This window comes from Syngnathus typhle, linkage group LG8, assembly GCF_033458585.1.
Source record: "Syngnathus typhle isolate RoL2023-S1 ecotype Sweden linkage group LG8, RoL_Styp_1.0, whole genome shotgun sequence".
Lineage (NCBI taxonomy): Eukaryota > Metazoa > Chordata > Actinopteri > Syngnathiformes > Syngnathidae > Syngnathus > Syngnathus typhle.
In genome coordinates this window covers 15,623,220-15,650,504 of record NC_083745.1, presented here as the reverse complement: position 1 = coordinate 15,650,504, position 27,285 = coordinate 15,623,220, and the positions used below count along the sequence as shown (strand labels likewise).

Below are 27,285 nucleotides of genomic sequence, written 5' to 3'. Positions count from 1 at the left end.
GGGAGGAATAAGTTGTTTAATAATAAAGTACAATATCAATGTGTGAAGGCCTTCGCCTTCACACAATAATAATAGAGAATGGTGTAGAATAACATATGTGTGAAGGCCTTCGCCTTCACACAATAAAAATATACTAGAATTTTGCAATTTCTGGAGAAATTGCGTGTGAAGGCGAAATGTATGAATAACTTTTTCGGGGAATGCTGCCGAACGATGTTGAAACGTGTTGAATTACTTGAGAAATGTAGAATATTTGGAGAATTTGTGGTGAATTTCAAAATGAAAGTTTAGAATATTTGGTAAGTGGGAAGTTGTGGAATAGGTAGGCAAAAGATGAAGAGTTGAAAGTTGGAATGGGTTGAATCGGTTGAAAAATGTAGAAATTAGAGTAGAAAAACGAAATTTTGGAGAATTTGGTTGAATTTCAAATTTGGAATTTTTGGTAAGTGGGAAGTTGTGGAATAGGTAGGCAAAAGATGTTCCGTTGAAAGTTGGAACGGGTTGAATAAGTTAAAAAATGTAGAAGTTAAAGCAAATGTTGAATCCCCATAGAGAATGAATGGGAAAATAAAAAAAAGCAATCGCGCCAAAATCTTTCTAAATTTGAAACGAAACCAAAAAAACCGGCCTCAAGAGGTTCACTCTTGGGGTAAAAATGTTGAAACGGGTAAAATCGGACAAAAAACGAAAAGGTTAGCGCAAATGTAGCTATTTGGGGCACTTAGTGTTGAAATGAGGTCACTTCCGGTTTGATCCGGGTCATTTCCGGTCTAATTTGGGTCACTTCCGTTTTATTTGGGTCACTTCCGGTTTAAAACAGGTCACTTCCGGTTTAGCTGAGGTCACTTCCGGTTTAGCTGAGGTCACTTCCGGTTTATTTGGGGTAATTTCCGGTCTAAAAAGGTCACTTCCGGTTTGATTTGGGGTCACTTCCGGTTTACCAGAGGTCACTTCCGGTCTATTTGGGGTCACTTCCGGTCTATTTGGGGTCACTTCCGGTTTATTTGGGTCACTTCCGGTTTAAAACAGGTCACTTCCGGTTTAGCTGAGGTCACTTCCGGTTTATTTGGAGTCATTTCCGGTCTAAAAAGGTAACTTCCTGTTCATTTTGGGTCACTTCCGGTTTGATTTGGGGTCACTTCCGGTTTACCAGAGGTCACTTCCGGTCTATTTGGGGTCACTTCCGGTCTATTTGGGGTCACTTCCGGTTTATTTGGGTCACTTCCGGTTTAGTTTGGGTCACTTCCGGTTCGTCTGAGGTCACTTCCGGTTTATTAGGGGTCATTTCCGGTCTAAAAAGGTCACTTCTGGTACATTTGGGGTCACTTCCGGTTTGATTTGGGATCACTTCCGGTTTACCTGAGGTCACTTCCGGTCTATTTGGGGTCACTTTGGGTTTGATTTGGGGCACTTCCGGTTCATTTTGGGTTCATTGGGGGCACTTGAGGGTCAATCCAAGATGGCCTCCACACTGGAATTGGGGGTCAAGGGTTGAATGTGTAAGCGTAGTGGAAGTGGGGGTGAATGGGAGTGAATGTGGGAAGCATAGTGGAAGTGGGGGTGAATGGGAGTGAATGTGGTAAGCATAAGGTGAATGAGGGGAATAAATGTGGAATGGGTTGAATCGGTTGAAAAATGTAGAAATTAGAGTAGAAAAACGAAATTTTGTGAAATGTCGAATGTACCATTAAGAATGGATGGGGAAAAATTTGTCGGAATTTTGGGAATTTTGCGGAATCGGAAAATTTTCGGAATGAGAAAAATACAAGCCACCCTTTCCTGAATATTTGGAATACGTGAAAAGTGGAATGGAGTGAATCGGATGAATTATGTGAAAGATGAAACGGGACAAAAAAGTGAGGAGAATAAAATAGAAGAATAATAATAACTAGAATTGCAATTTCGGAAGAAATTGCGTGTGAAGGCGAAGGCAGATGTTAAGTTACAAACGTTAAGCGTTAAAAATGATGAGCGGGAAGAATACAAAGGGAAAATAGATAATTGTGAAATAAATGGGAAAATGTTACAAATACATGTTACAAAAAGGTACAAATGATAAGCGTTAAAAATGAAACGTTACAAATGTTACAAAAAAGGTACAAATGATAAGCGTTGAAAATGATAAGGGGGAAGAATAAAGAGGAAAATAATTTATGACTCCCAATGTGGGAATCGAACCCACTACAGGAAACTGGCTCGGGTTGACATTTCCATTGTGTTTCCGACTGAGCTAATGAGGATCCTTCCTTCTTGCTGGTTGAATTTGGTTAATGTAATGAATGTGTTTGTTGAATGCGAATGCGTAATCAAAGTGGTGGAAATTGCTTAATGTAATGAATGTTGAATGCGAATGACAAAAGTTACAAATGATAACCGTTGAAAATGATAACCGGGAAGGATAAAGAGTAAAATAAATAATGACGCCCAATGTGGGAATCGAACTGACGCAGGTTTTGATACCACTCGGGAATGATGCTCGTGTACTGGAATCACTTGTGTTTCCCACGAGCTAATTGAGTCCCTTACTATGTCGTGGTTGCAATTGGTTAATGTAATGAATGTGTTTGTTGAATGCGAATACGTAATCAAAGTGGTGGAAATTGCTTAATGTAATGAATGTTGAATGCGAATGTTAGTTACAAATGATAAGCGTTGAAAATGATAAGCGGGAAGAATAAAGAGTAAAATAATTAATGACGCCCAATGTGGGAATCGAACCCACTACAGGAAACTGGCTCGGGTTGACATTGCCATTAAGAATGAATGGGGAAATAAAAGGCACAAATGTGCTAATTACTTAAAAACGGTAAATGTTATGAACGCGAAAAATACTGGCAAGTGTGCCATGAATTTTTGGAACGTGTGAAAGGTTGAACGAGGTGAATCGGTTGAAGCATGTGGGAGTAGTTAGATGTCAAAAAAGTGGGAGGAATAAGTTGTTTAATAATAAAGTACACTAGAATTGCAATTTCGGGAGAAATTGCGTGTGAAGGCGAAGGCAGATGTTAAGTTACAAACGTTAAGCGTTAAAAATGATGAGCGGGAAGAATACAAAGGGAAAATAGATAATTGTGAAATAAATGGGAAAATGTTACAAATACATGTTACAAAAAGGTACAAATGATAAGCGTTAAAAATGAAACGTTACAAATGTTACAAAAAAGGTACAAATGATAAGCGTTGAAAATGATAAGGGGGAAGAATAAAGAGTAAAATAATTTATGACTCCCAATGTGGGAATCGAACCCACTACAGGAAACTGGCTCGGGTTGACATTTCCATTGTGTTTCCGACTGAGCTAACGAGGATCCTTCCTTCTTGCTGGTTGAATTTGGTTAATGTAATGAATGTGTTTGTTGAATGCGAATGCGTAATCAAAGTGGTGGAAATTGCTTAATGTAATGAATGTTGAATGCGAATGACAAAAGTTACAAATGATAACCGTTGAAAATGATAACCGGGAAGGATAAAGAGTAAAATAAATAATGACACCCAATGTGGGAATCGAACTGACGCGGGTTTTGATACCACTCGGGAATGATGCTCGTGTACTGGAATCACTTGTGTTTCCCACGAGCTAATTGAGTCCCTTACTATGTCGTGGTTGCAATTGGTTAATGTAATGAATGTGTTTGTTGAATGCGAATACGTAATCAAAGTGGTGGAAATTGCTTAATGTAATGAATGTTGAATGCGAATGTTAGTTACAAATGATAAGCGTTGAAAATGATAAGCGGGAAGAATAAAGAGTAAAATAATTAATGACGCCCAATGTGGGAATCGAACCCACTACAGGAAACTGGCTCGGGTTGACATTGCCATTAAGAATGAATGGGGAAATAAAAGGCACAAATTTGCTAATTACTTAAAAACGGTAAATGTTATGAACGCGAAAAATACTGGCAAGCGTGCCATGAATTTTTGGAACGTGTGAAAGGTTGAACGAGGTGAATCGGTTGAAGCATGTGGGAGTAGTTAGATGTCAAAAAAGTGGGAGGAATAAGTTGTTTAATAATAAAGTACAATATCAATGTGTGAAGGCCTTCGCCTTCACACAATAATAATAATAATAGAGAATGGTGTAGAATAACATATGTGTGAAGGCCTTCGCCTTCACACAATAACTAGAATTTTGCAATTTCTGGAGAAATTGCGTGTGAAGGCGAAATGTATGAATAACTTTTTCGGGGAATGCTGCCGAACGATGTTGAAACGTGTTGAATTACTTGAGAAATGTAGAATATTTGGAGAATTTGTGGTGAATTTCAAAATGAAAGTTTGGAATATTTGTTAAGTGGGAAGTTGTGGAATAGGTAGGCAAAAGATGAACAGTTGAAAGTTGGAATGGGTTGGATCGGTTGAAAAATGTAGAAATTAGAGTAGAAAAACGAAATTTTGGAGAATTTGGTTGAATTTCAAATTTGGAATTTTTGGTAAATGGGAAGTTGTGGAATAGGTAGGCAAAAGATGTACAGTTGAAAGTTGGAATGGGTTGAATCAGTTAAAAAATGTAGAAGTTAGAGCAAATGTTGAATCCCCACAGAGAATGAATGGGAAAATAAAAAAAAGCAATCGCGCCAAAATCTTTCTAAATTTGGAACAAAACCAAAAAAAACGGCCTCAAGAGGTTCACTTTTGGGGTAAAAATGTTGAAACGAGTTAAATCGGACATAAAACGAAAAAGTTAGCGCAAATGTAGCTATTTGGGGCACTTAGTGTTGAAATAAGGTCACTTCCGGTTTGATTAGGGTCATTTCCGGTCTAATTTGGGCCACTTCCGGTTTATTTGGGTCACTTCCGGTTTAAAACAGGTCACTTCCGGTTTAGCTGAGGTCACTTCCGGTTTATTTGGGGTCATTTCCGGTCTAAAAAGGTCACTTCCAGTTCATTTGGGGTCACTTCCGGTTTGATTTGGGGTCACTTCCGGTTTACCAGAGGTCACTTCCGGTCTATTTGGGGTCACTTCCGGTCTATTTGGGGTCACTTCCGGTTTATTTGGGTCACTTCCGGTTTGTCTGAGGTCACTTCCTGTTTATTAGGGGTCATTTCCGGTCTAAAAAGGTCACTTCCGGTACATTTGGGGTCACTTCCGGTTTGATTTGGGGTCACTTCCGGTTTACCTGAGGTCACTTCCGGTCTATTTGGGGTCACTTTCGGTTTGATTTGGGGCACTTCCGGTTCATTTTGGGTTCATTGGGGGCACTTGAGGGTCAATCCAAGATGGCCGCCACACTGGAATTGGGGGTCAAGGGTTGAATGTGTAAGCGTAGTGGAAGTGGGGGTGAATGGGAGTGAATGTGGGAAGCATAAGGTGAATGCATTTGGAATGGTTTGAATCGGTCGAAAAATGTAGAAATTAGAGTAGAAAAACGAAATTTTAGAGAATTTTGGTTGAATTTCAAATTTGAGAATTTGGAATTTTTGGTAAGTGGGAAGTTGTGGAATAGGTAGGCAAAAGATGAACAGTTGAAAGTTGGAACGGGTTGAATCGGTTGAAAAATGTAGAAGTTAGAGTGGAATAACAGAATTTGAGAGAATTTTGGTTGAATTTCAAATTTGAAAATTTGGAATTTTTGGTAAGTGGGAAGTTGTGGAATAGGTAGGCAAAAGATGAACAGTTGAAAGTTGGAATGGGTTGAATCGGTTGAAAAATGTAGAAGTTAGAGGTGAAAAACGAAATTTTGTGAAATGTCGAATGTGCCATTAAGAATGGATGGGGAAAAATTTGTCGGAATTTTGGGAATTTTGCGGAATCGGAAAATTTTCGGAATGAGAAAAATACAAGCCACCCTTTCCTGAATATTTGGAATACGTGAAAAGTGGAATGGAGTGAATCGGATGAATTATGTGAAAGATGAAACGGGACAAAAAAGTGAGGAGAATAAAATATAATAATAACTAGAATTTTGCAATTTCTGGAGAAATTGCGTGTGAAGGCGAAATGTATGAATAACTTTTTCGGGGAATGCTGCCGAACGATGTTGAAACGTGTTGAATTACTTGAGAAATGTAGAATATTTGGAGAATTTGTGGTGAATTTCAAAATTGAAAGTTTGGAATATTTGGTAAGTGGGAAGTTGTGGAATAGGTAGGCAAAAGATGAACAGTTGAAAGTTGGAATGGGTTGAATCGGTAGAAAAATTTAGAAGTTAGAGTAGAAAAACGAAATTTTGGAGAATTTGGTTGAATTTTAAATTTGGAATTGTTGGTAAGTGGGAAGTTGTGGAATAGGTAGGCAAAAGATGAACAGTTGAAAGTTGGAACGGGTTGAATCAGTTAAAAAATGTAGAAGTTAGAGCAAATGTTGAATCCCCATAGAGAATGAATGGGAAAATAAAAAAAAGCAATTGCGCCAAAATCTTTCTAGATTTGGAACAAAACCAAAAAAAACGGCCTCAGGAGGTTCACTTTTGGGGTAAAAATGTTGAAACGGGTTATATCGGACAAAAAACGAAGACGTAAGCGCAAATGTAGCTATTTGGGGCACTTAGTGTTGAAATAAGGTCACTTCCGGCTTGATTCGGGTCATTTCCGGTCTAATTTGGGTCACTTCCGGTTTATTTGGGTCACTTCCGGTTTAAAACAGGTCACTTCCGGTTTAGCTGAGGTCACTTCCGGTTTATTTGGGGTCATTTCCGGTCTAAAAAGGTCACTTCCGGTTCATTTTGGGTCACTTCCGGTTTGATTTGGGGTCACTTCCGGTTTACCAGAGGTCACTTCCGGTCTATTTGGGGTCACTTCCGGTTTATTTGGGTCACTTCCGGTTTAATTTGGGTCACTTCCGGTTCGTCTGAGGTCACTTCCTGTTTATTAGGGGTCATTTCCGGTCTAAAAAGGTCACTTCCGGTACGTTTGGGGTCACTTCCGGTTTGATTTGGGGTCACTTCCGGTTTACCTGAGGTCACTTCCGGTCTATTTGGGGTCACTTTCGGTTTGATTTGGGGCACTTCCGGTTCATTTTGGGTTCATTGGGGGCACTTGAGGGTCAATCCAAGATGGCCGCCACACTGGAATTGGGGGTCAAGGGTTGAATGTGTAAGCGTAGTGGAAGTGGGGGTGAATGGGAGTGAATGTGGGAAGCATAAGGTGAATGCATTTGGAATGGGTTGAATCGGTCGAAAAATGTAGAAATTAGAGTAGAAAAACGAAATTTTAGAGAATTTTGGTTGAATTTCAAATTTGAGAATTTGGAATTTTTGGTAAGTGGGAAGTTGTGGAATAGGTAGGCAAAAGATGAACAGTTGAAAGTTGGAATGGGTTGAATCGGTTGAAAAATGTAGAAATTAGAGTGGAATAACGGAATTAGAGAGAATTTTGGTTGAATTTCAAATTTGAAAATTTGGAATTTTTAGTAAATGGGAAGTTGTGGAATAGGTAGGCAAAAGATGAACAGTTGGAATGGGTTGAATCGGTTGAAAAATGTAGAAGTTAGAGGTGAAAAACGAAATTTTGTGAAATGTCGAATGTGCCATTAAGAATGGATGGGGAAAAATTTGTCGGAATTTTGGGAATTTTGCGGAATCGGAAAATTTTCGGAATGAGAAAAATACAAGCGCTCATGTCGTGAATATTTGGAATACGTGAAAAGTGGAATGGAGTGAATCGGATGAATTATGTGAAAGATGAAACGGGACAAAAAAGTGGCGGGAATAAAATAGAATAATAATAATAACTAGAATTGCAATTTCGGAAGAAATTGCGTGTGAAGGCGAAGGCAGATGTTAAGTTACAAACGTTAAGCGTTAAAAATGATGAGCGGGAAGAATACAAAGGGAAAATAGATAATTGTGAAATAAATGGGAAAATGTTACAAATACATGTTACAAAAAGGTACAAATGATAAGCGTTAAAAATGAAACGTTACAAATGTTACAAAAAAGGTACAAATGATAAGCGTTGAAAATGATAAGGGGGAAGAATAAAGAGTAAAATAATTTATGACTCCCAATGTGGGAATCGAACCCACTACAGGAAACTGGCTTGGGTTGACATTTCCATTGTGTTTCCGACTGAGCTAATGAGGACCCTTCCTTCTTGCTGGTTGAATTTGGTTAATGTAATGAATGTGTTTGTTGAATGCGAATGCGTAATCAAAGTGGTGGAAATTGCTTAATGTAATGAATGTTGAATGCGAATGACAAAAGTTACAAATGATAACCGTTGAAAATGATAACCGGGAAGGATAAAGAGTAAAATAAATAATGACGCCCAATGTGGGAATCGAACTGACGCGGGTTTTGATACCACTCGGGAATGATGCTCGTGTAGTGGAATCACTTGTGTTTCCCACGAGCTAATTGAGTCCCTTACTATGTCGTGGTTGCAATTGGTTAATGTAATGAATGTGTTTGTTGAATGCGAATACGTAATCAAAGTGGTGGAAATTGCTTAATGTAATGAATGTTGAATGCGAATGTTAGTTACAAATGATAAGCGTTGAAAATGATAAGCGGGAAGAATAAAGAGTAAATTAATTAATGACGCCCAATGTGGGAATCGAACCCACTACAGGAAACTGGCTCGGGTTGACATTGCCATTAAGAATGAATGGGGAAATAAAAGGCACAAATTTGCTAATTACTTAAAAACGGTAAATGTTATGAACGCGAAAAATACTGGCAAGCGTGCCATGAATTTTTGGAACGTGTGAAAGGTTGAACGAGGTGAATCGGTTGAAGCATGTGGGAGTAGTTAGATGTCAAAAAAGTGGGAGGAATAAGTTGTTTAATAATAAAGTACAATATCAATGTGTGAAGGCCTTCGCCTTCACACAATAATAATAAAGTAAATGGAGTAGAATAACATATGTGTGAAGGCCATCGCCTTCACACAATAATAATAATAATAAAGTGAATGGAGTAGAATAACATATGTGTGAAGGCCTTCGCCTTCACACAATAATAATAATAAAGTAAATGGAGTAGAATAACATATGTGTGAAGGCCTTCGCCTTCACACAACTAGAATTTTGCAATTTCTGGAGAAATTGCGTGTGAAGGCGAAATGTATGAATAACTTCTTCGGGGAATGCTGCCGAACGATGTTGAAACGTGTTGAATTACTTGAGAAATGTAGAATATTTGGAGAATTTGTGGCGAATTTCAAAATAAAAGATGTGAAGTTTTTGGTAAGTGGGAAGTTGTGGAATAGGTAGAAAAATGATGAACAGTTGAAAGTTGAAATGGGTTGAATCGGTTGAAAAATGTAGAAATGAGAAGGGAAAAAGGAATTGGGTGTGAATTTCAAAATAAAAGATGTGAAGTATTTGGGAAGTTGTGGAATATGGTAGAAAAATGATGAACAGTTGAAAGTTGGAATGGGTTGAATCGGTTGAAAAATGTAGAAATTAGAGTACAAAAACGGAATTTGAGAGAATTTTGGTTGAATTTCAAAATAAAAGATGTGAAGTTTTTGGTAAGTGGGAAGTTGTGGAATAGGTAGAAAAATGATGAACAGTTGAAAGTTGGAATGGGTTGAATCGGTTGAAAAATGTAGAAATGAGAAGGGAAAAGGAAATTGGGTGTGAATTTCAAAATAAAAGACGTGAAGTTTTTGGTAAGTGGGAAGTTGTGGAATAGGTAGAAAAATGATGAACAGTTGAAAGGTGGAATGGGTTGAATCGGTTGAAAAATTTAGAAATGAGAAGGGAAAAGGAATTGGGTGTGAATTTCAAAATAAAAGATGTGAAGCTTTTGGTAAGTGGGAAGTTGTGGAATCGGTAGAAAAATAATGAACAGTTGAAAGTTGGAATGGGTTGAATCGGTTGAAAAATGTAGAAATTAGAGTAGAAAAACGAAATTTTAGAGAATTTTGGTTGAATTTCAAAATAAAAGATGTGAAGTTTTTGGTAAGTGGGACGTTGTGGAATAGGTAGGCAAAAGATGAACAGTTGAAAGTTGGAACGAGTTGAATCGGTTGAAAAATGTAGAAGTTAGAGCTGAAAAACAAAATTTTGTGAAAATTTGTCGGAATTTTTAACGTGAAAACGTGAAATTTTCGAATTTGGGAATTTTGGGAATGTCGAGAATCCTTCCGAATGTGATTAGAATGTGCTGAATGATGTGAATTTCAAATTGGAACGACGTAAATGTGAAATGTCGAATGTGCCATTAAGAATGAATGGGGAAAAATTTGTCGGAATTTTGGGAATTTTGCGGAATCGGTAAATTTTCGGAACGAGAAAAATACAAGCGCTCGTCGCGTGAATATTTGGAATACGTGAAAAGTGGAATGGAGTGAATCGGATGAATTATGTGGCAGATGAAACGTGTCAAAAAAGTGAGGAGAATAAAAGAGAATAATAATAATAGAGAATGGTGTAGAATAACATATGTGTGAAGGCCTTCGCCTTCACACAATAACTAGAATTTTGCAATTTCTGGAGAAATTGCGTGTGAAGGCGAAATGTATGAATAACTTTTTCGGGGAATGCTGCCGAACGATGTTGAAACGTGTTGAATTACTTGAGAAATGTAGAATATTTGGAGAATTTGTAGTGAATTTCAAAATTGAAAGTTTGGAATATTTGGTAAGTGGGAAGTTGTGGAATAGGTAGGCAAAAGATGAACAGTTGAAAGTTGGAATGGGTTGAATCGGTTGAAAAATGTAGAAATTAGAGTAGAAAAACGAAATTTTGGAGAATTTGGTTGAATTTCGAATTTCGAATTTTTGGTAAGTGGGAAGTTGTGGAATAGGTAGGCAAAAGATGTACAGTTGAAAGTTGGAACGGGTTGAATCAGTTAAAAAATGTAGAAGTTAGAGCAAATGTTGAATCCCCATAGAGAATGAATGGGAAAATAAAAAAAAGCAATTGCGCCAAAATCTTTCTAAATTTGGAACAAAACAAAAAAAAACAGCCTCAGGAGGTTCACTTTTGGGGTAAAAATGTTGAAACGGGTTAAATCGGACAAAAAACGAAGACGTTAGCGCAAATGTAGCTATTTGGGGCACTTAGTGTTGAAATAAGGTCACTTCCGGCTTGCTTCGGGTCATTTCCGGTCTAATTTGGGTCACTTCCGGTTTATTTGGGACACTTCCGGTTTAATATAGGTCACTTCCGGTTTAGCTGAGGTCACTTCCGGTTTATTTGGGGTCACTTCCGGTCTAAAAAGGTCACTTCCGGTTCATTTGGGGTCACTTCCGGTTTGATTTGGGGTCACTTCCGGTTTACCAGAGGTCACTTCCGGTCTATTTAGGGTCACTTCCGGTCTATTTGGGGTCACTTCCGGTTTATTTGGGTCACTTCCGGTTTAATTTGGGTCACTTCCGGTTCGTCTGAGGTCACTTCCGGTTTATCTGGGGTCATTTCCGGTCTAAAAAGGTCACTTCCGGTACATTTGGGGTCACTTCCGGTTTGATTTGGGGTCACTTCCGGTTTACCTGAGGTCACTTCCGGTCTATTTGGGGTCACTTTCGGTTTGATTTGGGGCACTTCCGGTTCATTTTGGGTTCATTGGGGGCACTTGAGGGTCAATCCAAGATGGCCGCCACACTGGAATTGGGGGTCAAGGGTTGAATGTGTAAGCGTAGTGGAAGTGGGGGTGAATGGGAGTGAATGTGGGAAGCATAAGGTGAATGCATTTGGAATGGGTTGAATCGGTCGAAAAATGTAGAAATTAGAGTAGAAAAACGAAATTTTAGAGAATTTTGGTTGAATTTCGAATTTGGAATTTTTGGTAAGTGGGAAGTTGTGGAATAGGTAGGCAAAAGATGAACAGTTGAAAGTTGGAATGGGTTGAATCGGTTGAAAAATGTAGAAATTAGAGTGGAATAACGGAATTAGAGAGAATTTTGGTTGAATTTCAAATTTGAAAATTTGGAATTTTTAGTAAATGGGAAGTTGTGGAATAGGTAGGCAAATGATGAACAGTTGAAAGTTGGAATGGGTTGAATCGGTTGAAAAATGTAGAAGTTAGAGGTGAAAAACGAAATTTTGTGAAATGTCGAATGTGCCATTAAGAATGGATGGGGAAAAATTTGTCGGAATTTTGGGAATTTTGCGGAATCGGAAAATTTTCGGAATGAGAAAAATACAAGCGCTCGTCGCGTGAATATTTGGAATACGTGAAAAGTGGAATGGAGTGAATCGGATGAATTATGTGGAAGCTGAAACGTGTCAAAAAAGTGTGGAGAATAAAATAGAATAATAATAATAACTAGAATTTTGCAATTTCTGGAGAAATTGCGTGTGAAGGCGAAATGTATGAATAACTTTTTCGGGGAATGCTGCCGAACGATGTTGAAACGTGTTGAATTACTTGAGAAATGTAGAATATTTGGAGAATTTGTGGTGAATTTCAAAATTGAAAGTTTGGAATATTTGGTAAGTGGGAAGTTGTGGAATAGGTAGGCAAAAGATGAACAGTTGAAAGTTGGAATGGGTTGAATCGGTAGAAAAATTTAGAAGTTAGAGTAGAAAAACGAAATTTTGGAGAATTTGGTTGAATTTTAAATTTGGAATTGTTGGTAAGTGGGAAGTTGTGGAATAGGTAGGCAAAAGATGAACAGTTGAAAGTTGGAACGGGTTGAATCAGTTAAAAAATGTAGAAGTTAGAGCAAATGTTGAATCCCCATAGAGAATGAATGGGAAAATAAAAAAAAGCAATTGCGCCAAAATCTTTCTAGATTTGGAACAAAACCAAAAAAAACGGCCTCAGGAGGTTCACTTTTGGGGTAAAAATGTTGAAACGGGTTATATCGGACAAAAAACGAAGACGTAAGCGCAAATGTAGCTATTTGGGGCACTTAGTGTTGAAATAAGGTCACTTCCGGCTTGATTCGGGTCATTTCCGGTCTAATTTGGGTCACTTCCGGTTTATTTGGGTCACTTCCGGTTTAAAACAGGTCACTTCCGGTTTAGCTGAGGTCACTTCCGGTTTATTTGGGGTCATTTCCGGTCTAAAAAGGTCACTTCCGGTTCATTTTGGGTCACTTCCGGTTTGATTTGGGGTCACTTCCGGTTTACCAGAGGTCACTTCCGGTCTATTAGGGGTCACTTCCGGTTTGATTTGGGGCACTTCCGGTTTATTTGGGTCACTTCCGGTTCGTCTGAGGTCACTTCCGGTTTATTAGGGGTCATTTCCGGTCTAAAAAGGTCACTTCCGGTACATTTGGGGTCACTTCCGGTTTGATTTGGGGTCACTTCCGGTTTACCTGAGGTCACTTCCGGTCTATTTGGGGTCACTTCCGGTTTAATTTGGGTCACTTCCGGTTCGTCTGAGGTCACTTCCGGTTTATTAGGGGTCATTTCCGGTCTAAAAAGGTCACTTCCGGTACATTTGGGGTCACTTCCGGTTTGATTTGGGGTCACTTCCGGTTTACCTGAGGTCACTTCCGGTCTATTTGGGGTCACTTTCGGTTTGATTTGGGCCACTTCCGGTTCATTCTGGGTTCATTGGTGGCACTTCAGGGTCATCCAAGATGGCCGCCACACTGGAATTGGGGGTCAAGGGTTGAATTGTGTAAGCATAGTGGAAGTGGGGGTGAATGGGAGTGAATGTGGGAAGAATAAGGTGAATTAAGTGAATAAATTTGGAATGGGTTGAATCTGTTGAAAAATGTAGAAATGAGAAGGGAAAAAGGAATTGGGTGTGAATTTCAAAATAAAAGATGTGAAGTTTTTGGTAAGTGGGAAGTTGTGGAATAGGTAGAAAAATGATGAACAGTTGAAAGTTGGAATGGGTTGAATCGGTTGAAAAATGTAGAAATGAGAAGGAGAAACGGAAATATTGGAGAATTGGGTGTGAATTTCAAAATAAAAGATGTGAAGTTTTTGGTAAGTGGGAAGTTGTGGAATAGGTAGAAAAATGATGAACAGTTGAAAGTTGGAATGGGTTGAATCGGTTGAAAAATGTAGAAATGAGAAGGGAAAAGGAATTGGGTGTGAATTTCAAAATAAAAGATGTGAAGCTTTTGGTAAGTGGGAAGTTGTGGAATCAGTAGAAAAATAATGAACAGTTGAAAGTTGGAATGGGTTGAATCGGTTGAAAAATGTAGAAATTAGAGTAGAAAAACGAAATTTTAGAGAATTTTGGTTGAATTTCAAAATAAAAGATGTGAAGTTTTTGGTAAGTGGGACGTTGTGGAATAGGTAGGCAAAAGATGAACAGTTGAAAGTTGGAACGAGTTGAATCGGTTGAAAAATGTAGAAGTTAGAGGTGAAAAACGAAATTTTGTGAAAATTTGTCGGAATTTTTAACGTGAAAACGTGAAATTTTCGAATTTGGGAATTTTGGGAATGTCGAGAATCCTTCCGAATGTGATTAGAATGTGCTGAATGATGTGAATTTCAAATTGGAACGACGTAAATGTGAAATGTCGAATGTGCCATTAAGAATGAATGGGGAAAAATTTGTCGGAATTTTGGGAATTTTGCGGAATCGGAAAATTTTCGGAACGAGCAAAATACAAGCGCTCGTCGCGTGAATATTTGGAATACGTGAAAAGTGGAATGGAGTGAATCGGATGAATTATGTGGAAGATGAAACGTGTCAAAAAAGTGTGGAGAAACGTAGAGAATAATAATAATAACTAGAATTTTGCAATTTCTGGAGAAATTGCGTGTGAAGGCGAAATGTATGAATAACTTTTTCGGGGAATGCTGCCGAACGATGTTGAAACGTGTTGAATTACTTGAGAAATGTAGAATATTTGGAGAATTTGTGGTGAATTTCAAAATTGAAAGTTTGGAATATTTGGTAAGTGGGAAGTTGTGGAATAGGTAGGCAAAAGATGAACAGCTGAAAGTTGGAATGGGTTGAATCGGTTGAAAAATGTAGAAATTAGTGTAGAAAAACGAAATTTTGGAGAATTTGGTTGAATTTCGAATTTGGAATTTTTGGTAAGTGGGAAGTTGTAGAATAGGTAGATGTACAGTTGAAAGTTGGAACGGGTTGAATCAGTTAAAAAATGTAGAAGTTAGAGCAAATGTTGAATCCCCATAGAGAATGAATGGGTAAATAAAAAAAAGCAATTGCGCCAAAATCTTTCTAAATTTGGAACAAAACAAAAAAACGGCCTCAGGAGGTTCACTTTTGGGGTAAAAATGTTGAAACGGGTTAAATCAGACAAAAAACGAAAAAGTTAGCGCAAATGTAGCTATTTGGGCCACTCAGTGTTAAAATATAGTCACTTCCGGTTTGATTCAGGTCACTTCCGGTCTAGTTTGGGTCACTTCCGGTTTATTTGGGTCACTTCCGGTTTAAAACAGGTCACTTCCGGTTCAGCTGAGGTCACTTCCGGTTTATTTGGGGTCATTTCCGGTCTAAAAAGGTCACTTCCGGTTCATTTGGGGTCACTTCCGGTTTGATTTGGGGTCACTTCCGGTTTACCAGAGGTCACTTCCGGTCTATTTGGGGTCACTTCCGGTCTATTTGGGGTCACTTCCGGTTTATTTGGGTCACTTCCGGTTTAATTTGGGTCACTTCCGGTTCGTCTGAGGTCACTTCCGGTTTATTAGGGGTCATTTCCGGTCTAAAAAGGTCACTTCCGGTACATTTGGGGTCACTTCCGGTTTGATTTGGGGTCACTTCCGGTTTACCTGAGGTCACTTCCGGTCTATTTGGGGTCACTTTCGGTTTGATTTGGGGCACTTCCGGTTCATTCTGGGTTCATTGGTGGCACTTCAGGGTCATCCAAGATGGCCGCCACACTGGAATTGGGGGTCAAGGGTTGAATTGTGTAAGCATAGTGGAAGTGGGGGTGAATGGGAGTGAATGTGGTAAGCATAAGATGAATAAAGGGAATAAATGTGGAATGGGTTGAATCGGTCGAAAAATGTAGAAATTAGAGTGGAAAAACGAAATTTTGGAGAATTTGGTTGAATTTCAAACGTGAAAGTTCGGAATTTTTGGTAAGTGGGAAGTTGTGGAATAGGTAGGCAAAAGATGAACAGTTGAAAGTTGGAATGGGTTGAATCGGTTGAAAAATGTAGAAATTAGAGTGGAAAAACTGAATTTTGGAGAATTTTGGTTGAATTTCAAATTTGAAAATTTGGAATTTTTGGTAAGTGGGAAGTTGTGGAATAGGTAGGCAAAAGATGAACAGTTGAAAGTTGGAATGGGTTGAATCGGTTGAAAAATGTAGAAATTAGAGTAGAAAAACGGAATTTGAGAGAATTTTGGTTGAATTTCAAATTTGAAAATTTGGAATTTTTGGTAAGTGGGAAGTTGTGGAATAGGTAGGCAAAAGATGAACAGTTGAAAGTTGGAATGGGTTGAATCGGTTGAAAAATGTAGAAGTTAGAGGTGAAAAACGAAATTTTGTGAAATGTCGAATGTGCCATTAAGAATGGATGGGGAAAAATTTGTCGGAATTCTGGGAATTTTGCGGAATCGGAAAATTTTCGGAACGAGAAAAATGGAAGCGCTCATCGCGTGAATATTTGGAATACGTGGAAAGTGGAATGGAGTGAATCGGATGAATTATGTGGAAGATGAAAGTGGACAAAAAAGTGTGGAGAATAAAAGAGAATAATAATAATAATAATAATAATAGAGAATGGTGTAGAATAACATATGTGTGAAGGCCTTCGCCTTCACACAACTAGAATTGCAATTTCGGAAGAAATTGCGTGTGAAGGCGAAGGCAGATGTTAAGTTACAAACGTTAAGCGTTAAAAATGATGAGCGGGAAGAATACAAAGGGAAAATAGATAATTGTGAAATAAATGGGAAAATGTTACAAATACATGTTACAAAAAAGGTACAAATGATAAGCGTTAAAAATGAAACGTTACAAATGTTACAAAAAAGGTACAAATGATAAGCGTTGAAAATGATAAGGGGGAAGAATAAAGAGTAAAATAATTTATGACTCCCAATGTGGGAATCGAACCCACTACAGGAAACTGGCTCGGGTTGACATTTCCATTGTGTTTCCGACTGAGCTAACGAGGATCCTTCCTTCTTGCTGGTTGAATTTGGTTAATGTAATGAATGTGTTTGTTGAATGCGAATGCGTAATCAAAGTGGTGGAAATTGCTTAATGTAATGAATGTTGAATGCGAATGACAAAAGTTACAAATGATAACCGTTGAAAATGATAACCGGGAAGGATAAAGAGTAAAATAAATAATGACGCCCAATGTGGGAATCGAACTGACGCGGGTTTTGATACCACTCGGGAAAGATACTCGTGTACTGGAATCACTTGTGTTTCCCACGAGCTAATTGTGTCCCTGTCTACATACTGGTTGAATTTGGTTAATGTAATGAATGTGTTTGTTGAATGCGAATACGTAATCAAAGTGGTGGAAATTGCTTAATGTAATGAATGTTGAATGCGAATGTTAGTTACAAATGATAAGCGTTGAAAATGATAAGCGGGAAGAATAAAGAGTAAAATAATTAATGACGCCCAATGTGGGAATCGAACCCACTACAGGAAACTGGCTCGGGTTGACATTGCCATTAAGAATGAATGGGGAAATAAAAGGCACAAATTTGCTAATTACTTAAAAACGGTAAATGTTATGAACGCGAAAAATACTGGCAAGCGTGCCATGAATTTTTGGAACGTGTGAAAGGTTGAACGAGGTGAATCGGTTGAAGCATGTGGGAGTAGTTAGATGTCAAAAAAGTGGGAGGAATAAGTTGTTTAATAATAAAGTACAATATCAATGTGTGAAGGCCTTCGCCTTCACACAATAACTAGAATTTTGCAATTTCTGGAGAAATTGCGTGTGAAGGCGAAATGTATGAATAACTTTTTCGGGGAATGCTGCCGAACGATGTTGAAACGTGTTGAATTACTTGAGAAATGTAGAATATTTGGAGAATTTGTGGTGAATTTCAAAATTGAAAGTTTGGAATATTTGGTAAGTGGGAAGTTGTGGAATAGGTAGGCAAAAGATGAACAGTTGAAAGTTGGAATGGGTTGAATCGGTAGAAAAATTTAGAAGTTAGAGTAGAAAAACGAAATTTTGGAGAATTTGGTTGAATTTTAAATTTGGAATTGTTGGTAAGTGGGAAGTTGTGGAATAGGTAGGCAAAAGATGAACAGTTGAAAGTTGGAACGGGTTGAATCAGTTAAAAAATGTAGAAGTTAGAGCAAATGTTGAATCCCCATAGAGAATGAATGGGAAAATAAAAAAAAGCAATTGCGCCAAAATCTTTCTAGATTTGGAACAAAACCAAAAAAAACGGCCTCAGGAGGTTCACTTTTGGGGTAAAAATGTTGAAACGGGTTATATCGGACAAAAAACGAAGACGTAAGCGCAAATGTAGCTATTTGGGGCACTTAGTGTTGAAATAAGGTCACTTCCGGCTTGATTCGGGTCATTTCCGGTCTAATTTGGGTCACTTCCGGTTTATTTGGGTCACTTCCGGTTTAAAACAGGTCACTTCCGGTTTAGCTGAGGTCACTTCCGGTTTATTTGGGGTCATTTCCGGTCTAAAAAGGTCACTTCCGGTTCATTTTGGGTCACTTCCGGTTTGATTTGGGGTCACTTCCGGTTTACCAGAGGTCACTTCCGGTCTATTTGGGGTCACTTCCGGTTTATTTGGGTCACTTCCGGTTTAATTTGGGTCACTTCCGGTTCGTCTGAGGTCACTTCCGGTTTATAAGGGGTCATTTCCGGTCTAAAAAGGTCACTTCCGGTACATTTGGGGTCACTTCCGGTTTGATTTGGGGTCACTTCCGGTTTACCTGAGGTCACTTCCGGTCTATTTGGGGTCACTTCCGGTTTAATTTGGGTCACTTCCGGTTCGTCTGAGGTCACTTCCGGTTTATTAGGGGTCATTTCCGGTCTAAAAAGGTCACTTCCGGTACATTTGGGGTCACTTCCGGTTTGATTTGGGGTCACTTCCGGTTTACCTGAGGTCACTTCCGGTCTATTTGGGGTCACTTTCGGTTTGATTTGGGCCACTTCCGGTTCATTCTGGGTTCATTGGTGGCACTTCAGGGTCATCCAAGATGGCCGCCACACTGGAATTGGGGGTCAAGGGTTGAATTGTGTAAGCATAGTGGAAGTGGGGGTGAATGGGAGTGAATGTGGGAAGAATAAGGTGAATTAAGTGAATAAATTTGGAATGGGTTGAATCTGTTGAAAAATGTAGAAATGAGAAGGGAAAAAGGAATTGGGTGTGAATTTCAAAATAAAAGATGTGAAGTTTTTGGTAAGTGGGAAGTTGTGGAATAGGTAGAAAAATGATGAACAGTTGAAAGTTGGAATGGGTTGAATCGGTTGAAAAATGTAGAAATGAGAAGGAGAAACGGAAATATTGGAGAATTGGGTGTGAATTTCAAAATAAAAGATGTGAAGTTTTTGGTAAGTGGGAAGTTGTGGAATAGGTAGAAAAATGATGAACAGTTGAAAGTTGGAATGGGTTGAATCGGTTGAAAAATGTAGAAATGAGAAGGGAAAAGGAATTGGGTGTGAATTTCAAAATAAAAGATGTGAAGCTTTTGGTAAGTGGGAAGTTGTGGAATCAGTAGAAAAATAATGAACAGTTGAAAGTTGGAATGGGTTGAATCGGTTGAAAAATGTAGAAATTAGAGTAGAAAAACGAAATTTTAGAGAATTTTGGTTGAATTTCAAAATAAAAGATGTGAAGTTTTTGGTAAGTGGGACGTTGTGGAATAGGTAGGCAAAAGATGAACAGTTGAAAGTTGGAACGAGTTGAATCGGTTGAAAAATGTAGAAGTTAGAGGTGAAAAACGAAATTTTGTGAAAATTTGTCGGAATTTTTAACGTGAAAACGTGAAATTTTCGAATTTGGGAATTTTGGGAATGTCGAGAATCCTTCCGAATGTGATTAGAATGTGCTGAATGATGTGAATTTCAAATTGGAACGACGTAAATGTGAAATGTCGAATGTGCCATTAAGAATGAATGGGGAAAAATTTGTCGGAATTTTGGGAATTTTGCGGAATCGGAAAATTTTCGGAACGAGCAAAATACAAGCGCTCGTCGCGTGAATATTTGGAATACGTGAAAAGTGGAATGGAGTGAATCGGATGAATTATGTGGAAGCTGAAACGTGTCAAAAAAGTGTGGAGAATAAAATAGAATAATAATAATAACTAGAATTTTGCAATTTCTGGAGAAATTGCGTGTGAAGGCGAAATGTATGAATAACTTTTTCGGGGAATGCTGCCGAACGATGTTGAAACGTGTTGAATTACTTGAGAAATGTAGAATATTTGGAGAATTTGTGGTGAATTTCAAAATTGAAAGTTTGGAATATTTGGTAAGTGGGAAGTTGTGGAATAGGTAGGCAAAAGATGAACAGTTGAAAGTTGGAATGGGTTGAATCGGTAGAAAAATTTAGAAGTTAGAGTAGAAAAACGAAATTTTGGAGAATTTGGTTGAATTTTAAATTTGGAATTGTTGGTAAGTGGGAAGTTGTGGAATAGGTAGGCAAAAGATGAACAGTTGAAAGTTGGAACGGGTTGAATCAGTTAAAAAATGTAGAAGTTAGAGCAAATGTTGAATCCCCATAGAGAATGAATGGGAAAATAAAAAAAAGCAATTGCGCCAAAATCTTTCTAGATTTGGAACAAAACCAAAAAAAACGGCCTCAGGAGGTTCACTTTTGGGGTAAAAATGTTGAAACGGGTTATATCGGACAAAAAACGAAGACGTAAGCGCAAATGTAGCTATTTGGGGCACTTAGTGTTGAAATAAGGTCACTTCCGGCTTGATTCGGGTCATTTCCGGTCTAATTTGGGTCACTTCCGGTTTATTTGGGTCACTTCCGGTTTAAAACAGGTCACTTCCGGTTTAGCTGAGGTCACTTCCGGTTTATTTGGGGTCATTTCCGGTCTAAAAAGGTCACTTCCGGTTCATTTTGGGTCACTTCCGGTTTGATTTGGGGTCACTTCCGGTTTACCAGAGGTCACTTCCGGTCTATTAGGGGTCACTTCCGGTTTGATTTGGGGCACTTCCGGTTTATTTGGGTCACTTCCGGTTCGTCTGAGGTCACTTCCGGTTTATTAGGGGTCATTTCCGGTCTAAAAAGGTCACTTCCGGTACATTTGGGGTCACTTCCGGTTTGATTTGGGGTCACTTCCGGTTTACCTGAGGTCACTTCCGGTCTATTTGGGGTCACTTCCGGTTTAATTTGGGTCACTTCCGGTTCGTCTGAGGTCACTTCCGGTTTATTAGGGGTCATTTCCGGTCTAAAAAGGTCACTTCCGGTACATTTGGGGTCACTTCCGGTTTGATTTGGGGTCACTTCCGGTTTACCTGAGGTCACTTCCGGTCTATTTGGGGTCACTTTCGGTTTGATTTGGGCCACTTCCGGTTCATTCTGGGTTCATTGGTGGCACTTCAGGGTCATCCAAGATGGCCGCCACACTGGAATTGGGGGTCAAGGGTTGAATTGTGTAAGCATAGTGGAAGTGGGGGTGAATGGGAGTGAATGTGGGAAGAATAAGGTGAATTAAGTGAATAAATTTGGAATGGGTTGAATCTGTTGAAAAATGTAGAAATGAGAAGGGAAAAAGGAATTGGGTGTGAATTTCAAAATAAAAGATGTGAAGTTTTTGGTAAGTGGGAAGTTGTGGAATAGGTAGAAAAATGATGAACAGTTGAAAGTTGGAATGGGTTGAATCGGTTGAAAAATGTAGAAATGAGAAGGAGAAACGGAAATATTGGAGAATTGGGTGTGAATTTCAAAATAAAAGATGTGAAGTTTTTGGTAAGTGGGAAGTTGTGGAATAGGTAGAAAAATGATGAACAGTTGAAAGTTGGAATGGGTTGAATCGGTTGAAAAATGTAGAAATGAGAAGGGAAAAGGAATTGGGTGTGAATTTCAAAATAAAAGATGTGAAGCTTTTGGTAAGTGGGAAGTTGTGGAATCAGTAGAAAAATAATGAACAGTTGAAAGTTGGAATGGGTTGAATCGGTTGAAAAATGTAGAAATTAGAGTAGAAAAACGAAATTTTAGAGAATTTTGGTTGAATTTCAAAATAAAAGATGTGAAGTTTTTGGTAAGTGGGACGTTGTGGAATAGGTAGGCAAAAGATGAACAGTTGAAAGTTGGAACGAGTTGAATCGGTTGAAAAATGTAGAAGTTAGAGGTGAAAAACGAAATTTTGTGAAAATTTGTCGGAATTTTTAACGTGAAAACGTGAAATTTTCGAATTTGGGAATTTTGGGAATGTCGAGAATCCTTCCGAATGTGATTAGAATGTGCTGAATGATGTGAATTTCAAATTGGAACGACGTAAATGTGAAATGTCGAATGTGCCATTAAGAATGAATGGGGAAAAATTTGTCGGAATTTTGGGAATTTTGCGGAATCGGAAAATTTTCGGAACGAGCAAAATACAAGCGCTCGTCGCGTGAATATTTGGAATACGTGAAAAGTGGAATGGAGTGAATCGGATGAATTATGTGGAAGATGAAACGTGTCAAAAAAGTGTGGAGAAACGTAGAGAATAATAATAATAACTAGAATTTTGCAATTTCTGGAGAAATTGCGTGTGAAGGCGAAATGTATGAATAACTTTTTCGGGGAATGCTGCCGAACGATGTTGAAACGTGTTGAATTACTTGAGAAATGTAGAATATTTGGAGAATTTGTGGTGAATTTCAAAATTGAAAGTTTGGAATATTTGGTAAGTGGGAAGTTGTGGAATAGGTAGGCAAAAGATGAACAGCTGAAAGTTGGAATGGGTTGAATCGGTTGAAAAATGTAGAAATTAGTGTAGAAAAACGAAATTTTGGAGAATTTGGTTGAATTTCGAATTTGGAATTTTTGGTAAGTGGGAAGTTGTAGAATAGGTAGATGTACAGTTGAAAGTTGGAACGGGTTGAATCAGTTAAAAAATGTAGAAGTTAGAGCAAATGTTGAATCCCCATAGAGAATGAATGGGTAAATAAAAAAAAGCAATTGCGCCAAAATCTTTCTAAATTTGGAACAAAACAAAAAAACGGCCTCAGGAGGTTCACTTTTGGGGTAAAAATGTTGAAACGGGTTAAATCAGACAAAAAACGAAAAAGTTAGCGCAAATGTAGCTATTTGGGCCACTCAGTGTTAAAATATAGTCACTTCCGGTTTGATTCAGGTCACTTCCGGTCTAGTTTGGGTCACTTCCGGTTTATTTGGGTCACTTCCGGTTTAAAACAGGTCACTTCCGGTTCAGCTGAGGTCACTTCCGGTTTATTTGGGGTCATTTCCGGTCTAAAAAGGTCACTTCCGGTTCATTTGGGGTCACTTCCGGTTTGATTTGGGGTCACTTCCGGTTTACCAGAGGTCACTTCCGGTCTATTTGGGGTCACTTCCGGTCTATTTGGGGTCACTTCCGGTTTATTTGGGTCACTTCCGGTTTAATTTGGGTCACTTCCGGTTCGTCTGAGGTCACTTCCGGTTTATTAGGGGTCATTTCCGGTCTAAAAAGGTCACTTCCGGTACATTTGGGGTCACTTCCGGTTTGATTTGGGGTCACTTCCGGTTTACCTGAGGTCACTTCCGGTCTATTTGGGGTCACTTTCGGTTTGATTTGGGGCACTTCCGGTTCATTCTGGGTTCATTGGTGGCACTTCAGGGTCATCCAAGATGGCCGCCACACTGGAATTGGGGGTCAAGGGTTGAATTGTGTAAGCATAGTGGAAGTGGGGGTGAATGGGAGTGAATGTGGTAAGCATAAGATGAATAAAGGGAATAAATGTGGAATGGGTTGAATCGGTCGAAAAATGTAGAAATTAGAGTGGAAAAACGAAATTTTGGAGAATTTGGTTGAATTTCAAACGTGAAAGTTCGGAATTTTTGGTAAGTGGGAAGTTGTGGAATAGGTAGGCAAAAGATGAACAGTTGAAAGTTGGAATGGGTTGAATCGGTTGAAAAATGTAGAAATTAGAGTGGAAAAACTGAATTTTGGAGAATTTTGGTTGAATTTCAAATTTGAAAATTTGGAATTTTTGGTAAGTGGGAAGTTGTGGAATAGGTAGGCAAAAGATGAACAGTTGAAAGTTGGAATGGGTTGAATCGGTTGAAAAATGTAGAAATTAGAGTAGAAAAACGGAATTTGAGAGAATTTTGGTTGAATTTCAAATTTGAAAATTTGGAATTTTTGGTAAGTGGGAAGTTGTGGAATAGGTAGGCAAAAGATGAACAGTTGAAAGTTGGAATGGGTTGAATCGGTTGAAAAATGTAGAAGTTAGAGGTGAAAAACGAAATTTTGTGAAATGTCGAATGTGCCATTAAGAATGGATGGGGAAAAATTTGTCGGAATTCTGGGAATTTTGCGGAATCGGAAAATTTTCGGAACGAGAAAAATGGAAGCGCTCATCGCGTGAATATTTGGAATACGTGGAAAGTGGAATGGAGTGAATCGGATGAATTATGTGGAAGATGAAAGTGGACAAAAAAGTGTGGAGAATAAAAGAGAATAATAATAATAATAATAATAATAGAGAATGGTGTAGAATAACATATGTGTGAAGGCCTTCGCCTTCACACAACTAGAATTGCAATTTCGGAAGAAATTGCGTGTGAAGGCGAAGGCAGATGTTAAGTTACAAACGTTAAGCGTTAAAAATGATGAGCGGGAAGAATACAAAGGGAAAATAGATAATTGTGAAATAAATGGGAAAATGTTACAAATACATGTTACAAAAAAGGTACAAATGATAAGCGTTAAAAATGAAACGTTACAAATGTTACAAAAAAGGTACAAATGATAAGCGTTGAAAATGATAAGGGGGAAGAATAAAGAGTAAAATAATTTATGACTCCCAATGTGGGAATCGAACCCACTACAGGAAACTGGCTCGGGTTGACATTTCCATTGTGTTTCCGACTGAGCTAACGAGGATCCTTCCTTCTTGCTGGTTGAATTTGGTTAATGTAATGAATGTGTTTGTTGAATGCGAATGCGTAATCAAAGTGGTGGAAATTGCTTAATGTAATGAATGTTGAATGCGAATGACAAAAGTTACAAATGATAACCGTTGAAAATGATAACCGGGAAGGATAAAGAGTAAAATAAATAATGACGCCCAATGTGGGAATCGAACTGACGCGGGTTTTGATACCACTCGGGAAAGATACTCGTGTACTGGAATCACTTGTGTTTCCCACGAGCTAATTGTGTCCCTGTCTACATACTGGTTGAATTTGGTTAATGTAATGAATGTGTTTGTTGAATGCGAATACGTAATCAAAGTGGTGGAAATTGCTTAATGTAATGAATGTTGAATGCGAATGTTAGTTACAAATGATAAGCGTTGAAAATGATAAGCGGGAAGAATAAAGAGTAAAATAATTAATGACGCCCAATGTGGGAATCGAACCCACTACAGGAAACTGGCTCGGGTTGACATTGCCATTAAGAATGAATGGGGAAATAAAAGGCACAAATTTGCTAATTACTTAAAAACGGTAAATGTTATGAACGCGAAAAATACTGGCAAGCGTGCCATGAATTTTTGGAACGTGTGAAAGGTTGAACGAGGTGAATCGGTTGAAGCATGTGGGAGTAGTTAGATGTCAAAAAAGTGGGAGGAATAAGTTGTTTAATAATAAAGTACAATATCAATGTGTGAAGGCCTTCGCCTTCACACAATAACTAGAATTTTGCAATTTCTGGAGAAATTGCGTGTGAAGGCGAAATGTATGAATAACTTTTTCGGGGAATGCTGCCGAACGATGTTGAAACGTGTTGAATTACTTGAGAAATGTAGAATATTTGGAGAATTTGTGGTGAATTTCAAAATTGAAAGTTTGGAATATTTGGTAAGTGGGAAGTTGTGGAATAGGTAGGCAAAAGATGAACAGTTGAAAGTTGGAATGGGTTGAATCGGTAGAAAAATTTAGAAGTTAGAGTAGAAAAACGAAATTTTGGAGAATTTGGTTGAATTTTAAATTTGGAATTGTTGGTAAGTGGGAAGTTGTGGAATAGGTAGGCAAAAGATGAACAGTTGAAAGTTGGAACGGGTTGAATCAGTTAAAAAATGTAGAAGTTAGAGCAAATGTTGAATCCCCATAGAGAATGAATGGGAAAATAAAAAAAAGCAATTGCGCCAAAATCTTTCTAGATTTGGAACAAAACCAAAAAAAACGGCCTCAGGAGGTTCACTTTTGGGGTAAAAATGTTGAAACGGGTTATATCGGACAAAAAACGAAGACGTAAGCGCAAATGTAGCTATTTGGGGCACTTAGTGTTGAAATAAGGTCACTTCCGGCTTGATTCGGGTCATTTCCGGTCTAATTTGGGTCACTTCCGGTTTATTTGGGTCACTTCCGGTTTAAAACAGGTCACTTCCGGTTTAGCTGAGGTCACTTCCGGTTTATTTGGGGTCATTTCCGGTCTAAAAAGGTCACTTCCGGTTCATTTTGGGTCACTTCCGGTTTGATTTGGGGTCACTTCCGGTTTACCAGAGGTCACTTCCGGTCTATTTGGGGTCACTTCCGGTTTATTTGGGTCACTTCCGGTTTAATTTGGGTCACTTCCGGTTCGTCTGAGGTCACTTCCGGTTTATAAGGGGTCATTTCCGGTCTAAAAAGGTCACTTCCGGTACATTTGGGGTCACTTCCGGTTTGATTTGGGGTCACTTCCGGTTTACCTGAGGTCACTTCCGGTCTATTTGGGGTCACTTCCGGTTTAATTTGGGTCACTTCCGGTTCGTCTGAGGTCACTTCCGGTTTATTAGGGGTCATTTCCGGTCTAAAAAGGTCACTTCCGGTACATTTGGGGTCACTTCCGGTTTGATTTGGGGTCACTTCCGGTTTACCTGAGGTCACTTCCGGTCTATTTGGGGTCACTTTCGGTTTGATTTGGGCCACTTCCGGTTCATTCTGGGTTCATTGGTGGCACTTCAGGGTCATCCAAGATGGCCGCCACACTGGAATTGGGGGTCAAGGGTTGAATTGTGTAAGCATAGTGGAAGTGGGGGTGAATGGGAGTGAATGTGGGAAGAATAAGGTGAATTAAGTGAATAAATTTGGAATGGGTTGAATCTGTTGAAAAATGTAGAAATGAGAAGGGAAAAAGGAATTGGGTGTGAATTTCAAAATAAAAGATGTGAAGTTTTTGGTAAGTGGGAAGTTGTGGAATAGGTAGAAAAATGATGAACAGTTGAAAGTTGGAATGGGTTGAATCGGTTGAAAAATGTAGAAATGAGAAGGAGAAACGGAAATATTGGAGAATTGGGTGTGAATTTCAAAATAAAAGATGTGAAGTTTTTGGTAAGTGGGAAGTTGTGGAATAGGTAGAAAAATGATGAACAGTTGAAAGTTGGAATGGGTTGAATCGGTTGAAAAATGTAGAAATGAGAAGGGAAAAGGAATTGGGTGTGAATTTCAAAATAAAAGATGTGAAGCTTTTGGTAAGTGGGAA

General features: G+C 38.6%; 1 protein-coding gene across 3 annotated transcripts in view; it reads right to left on the bottom strand.

The window, feature by feature from the left end:
- tspan14 (tetraspanin 14) overlaps positions 1-27,285 on the bottom strand; it is a 139,113-nt gene that overhangs the window by 52,751 nt on the left and 59,077 nt on the right. The window lies entirely within an intron of this gene.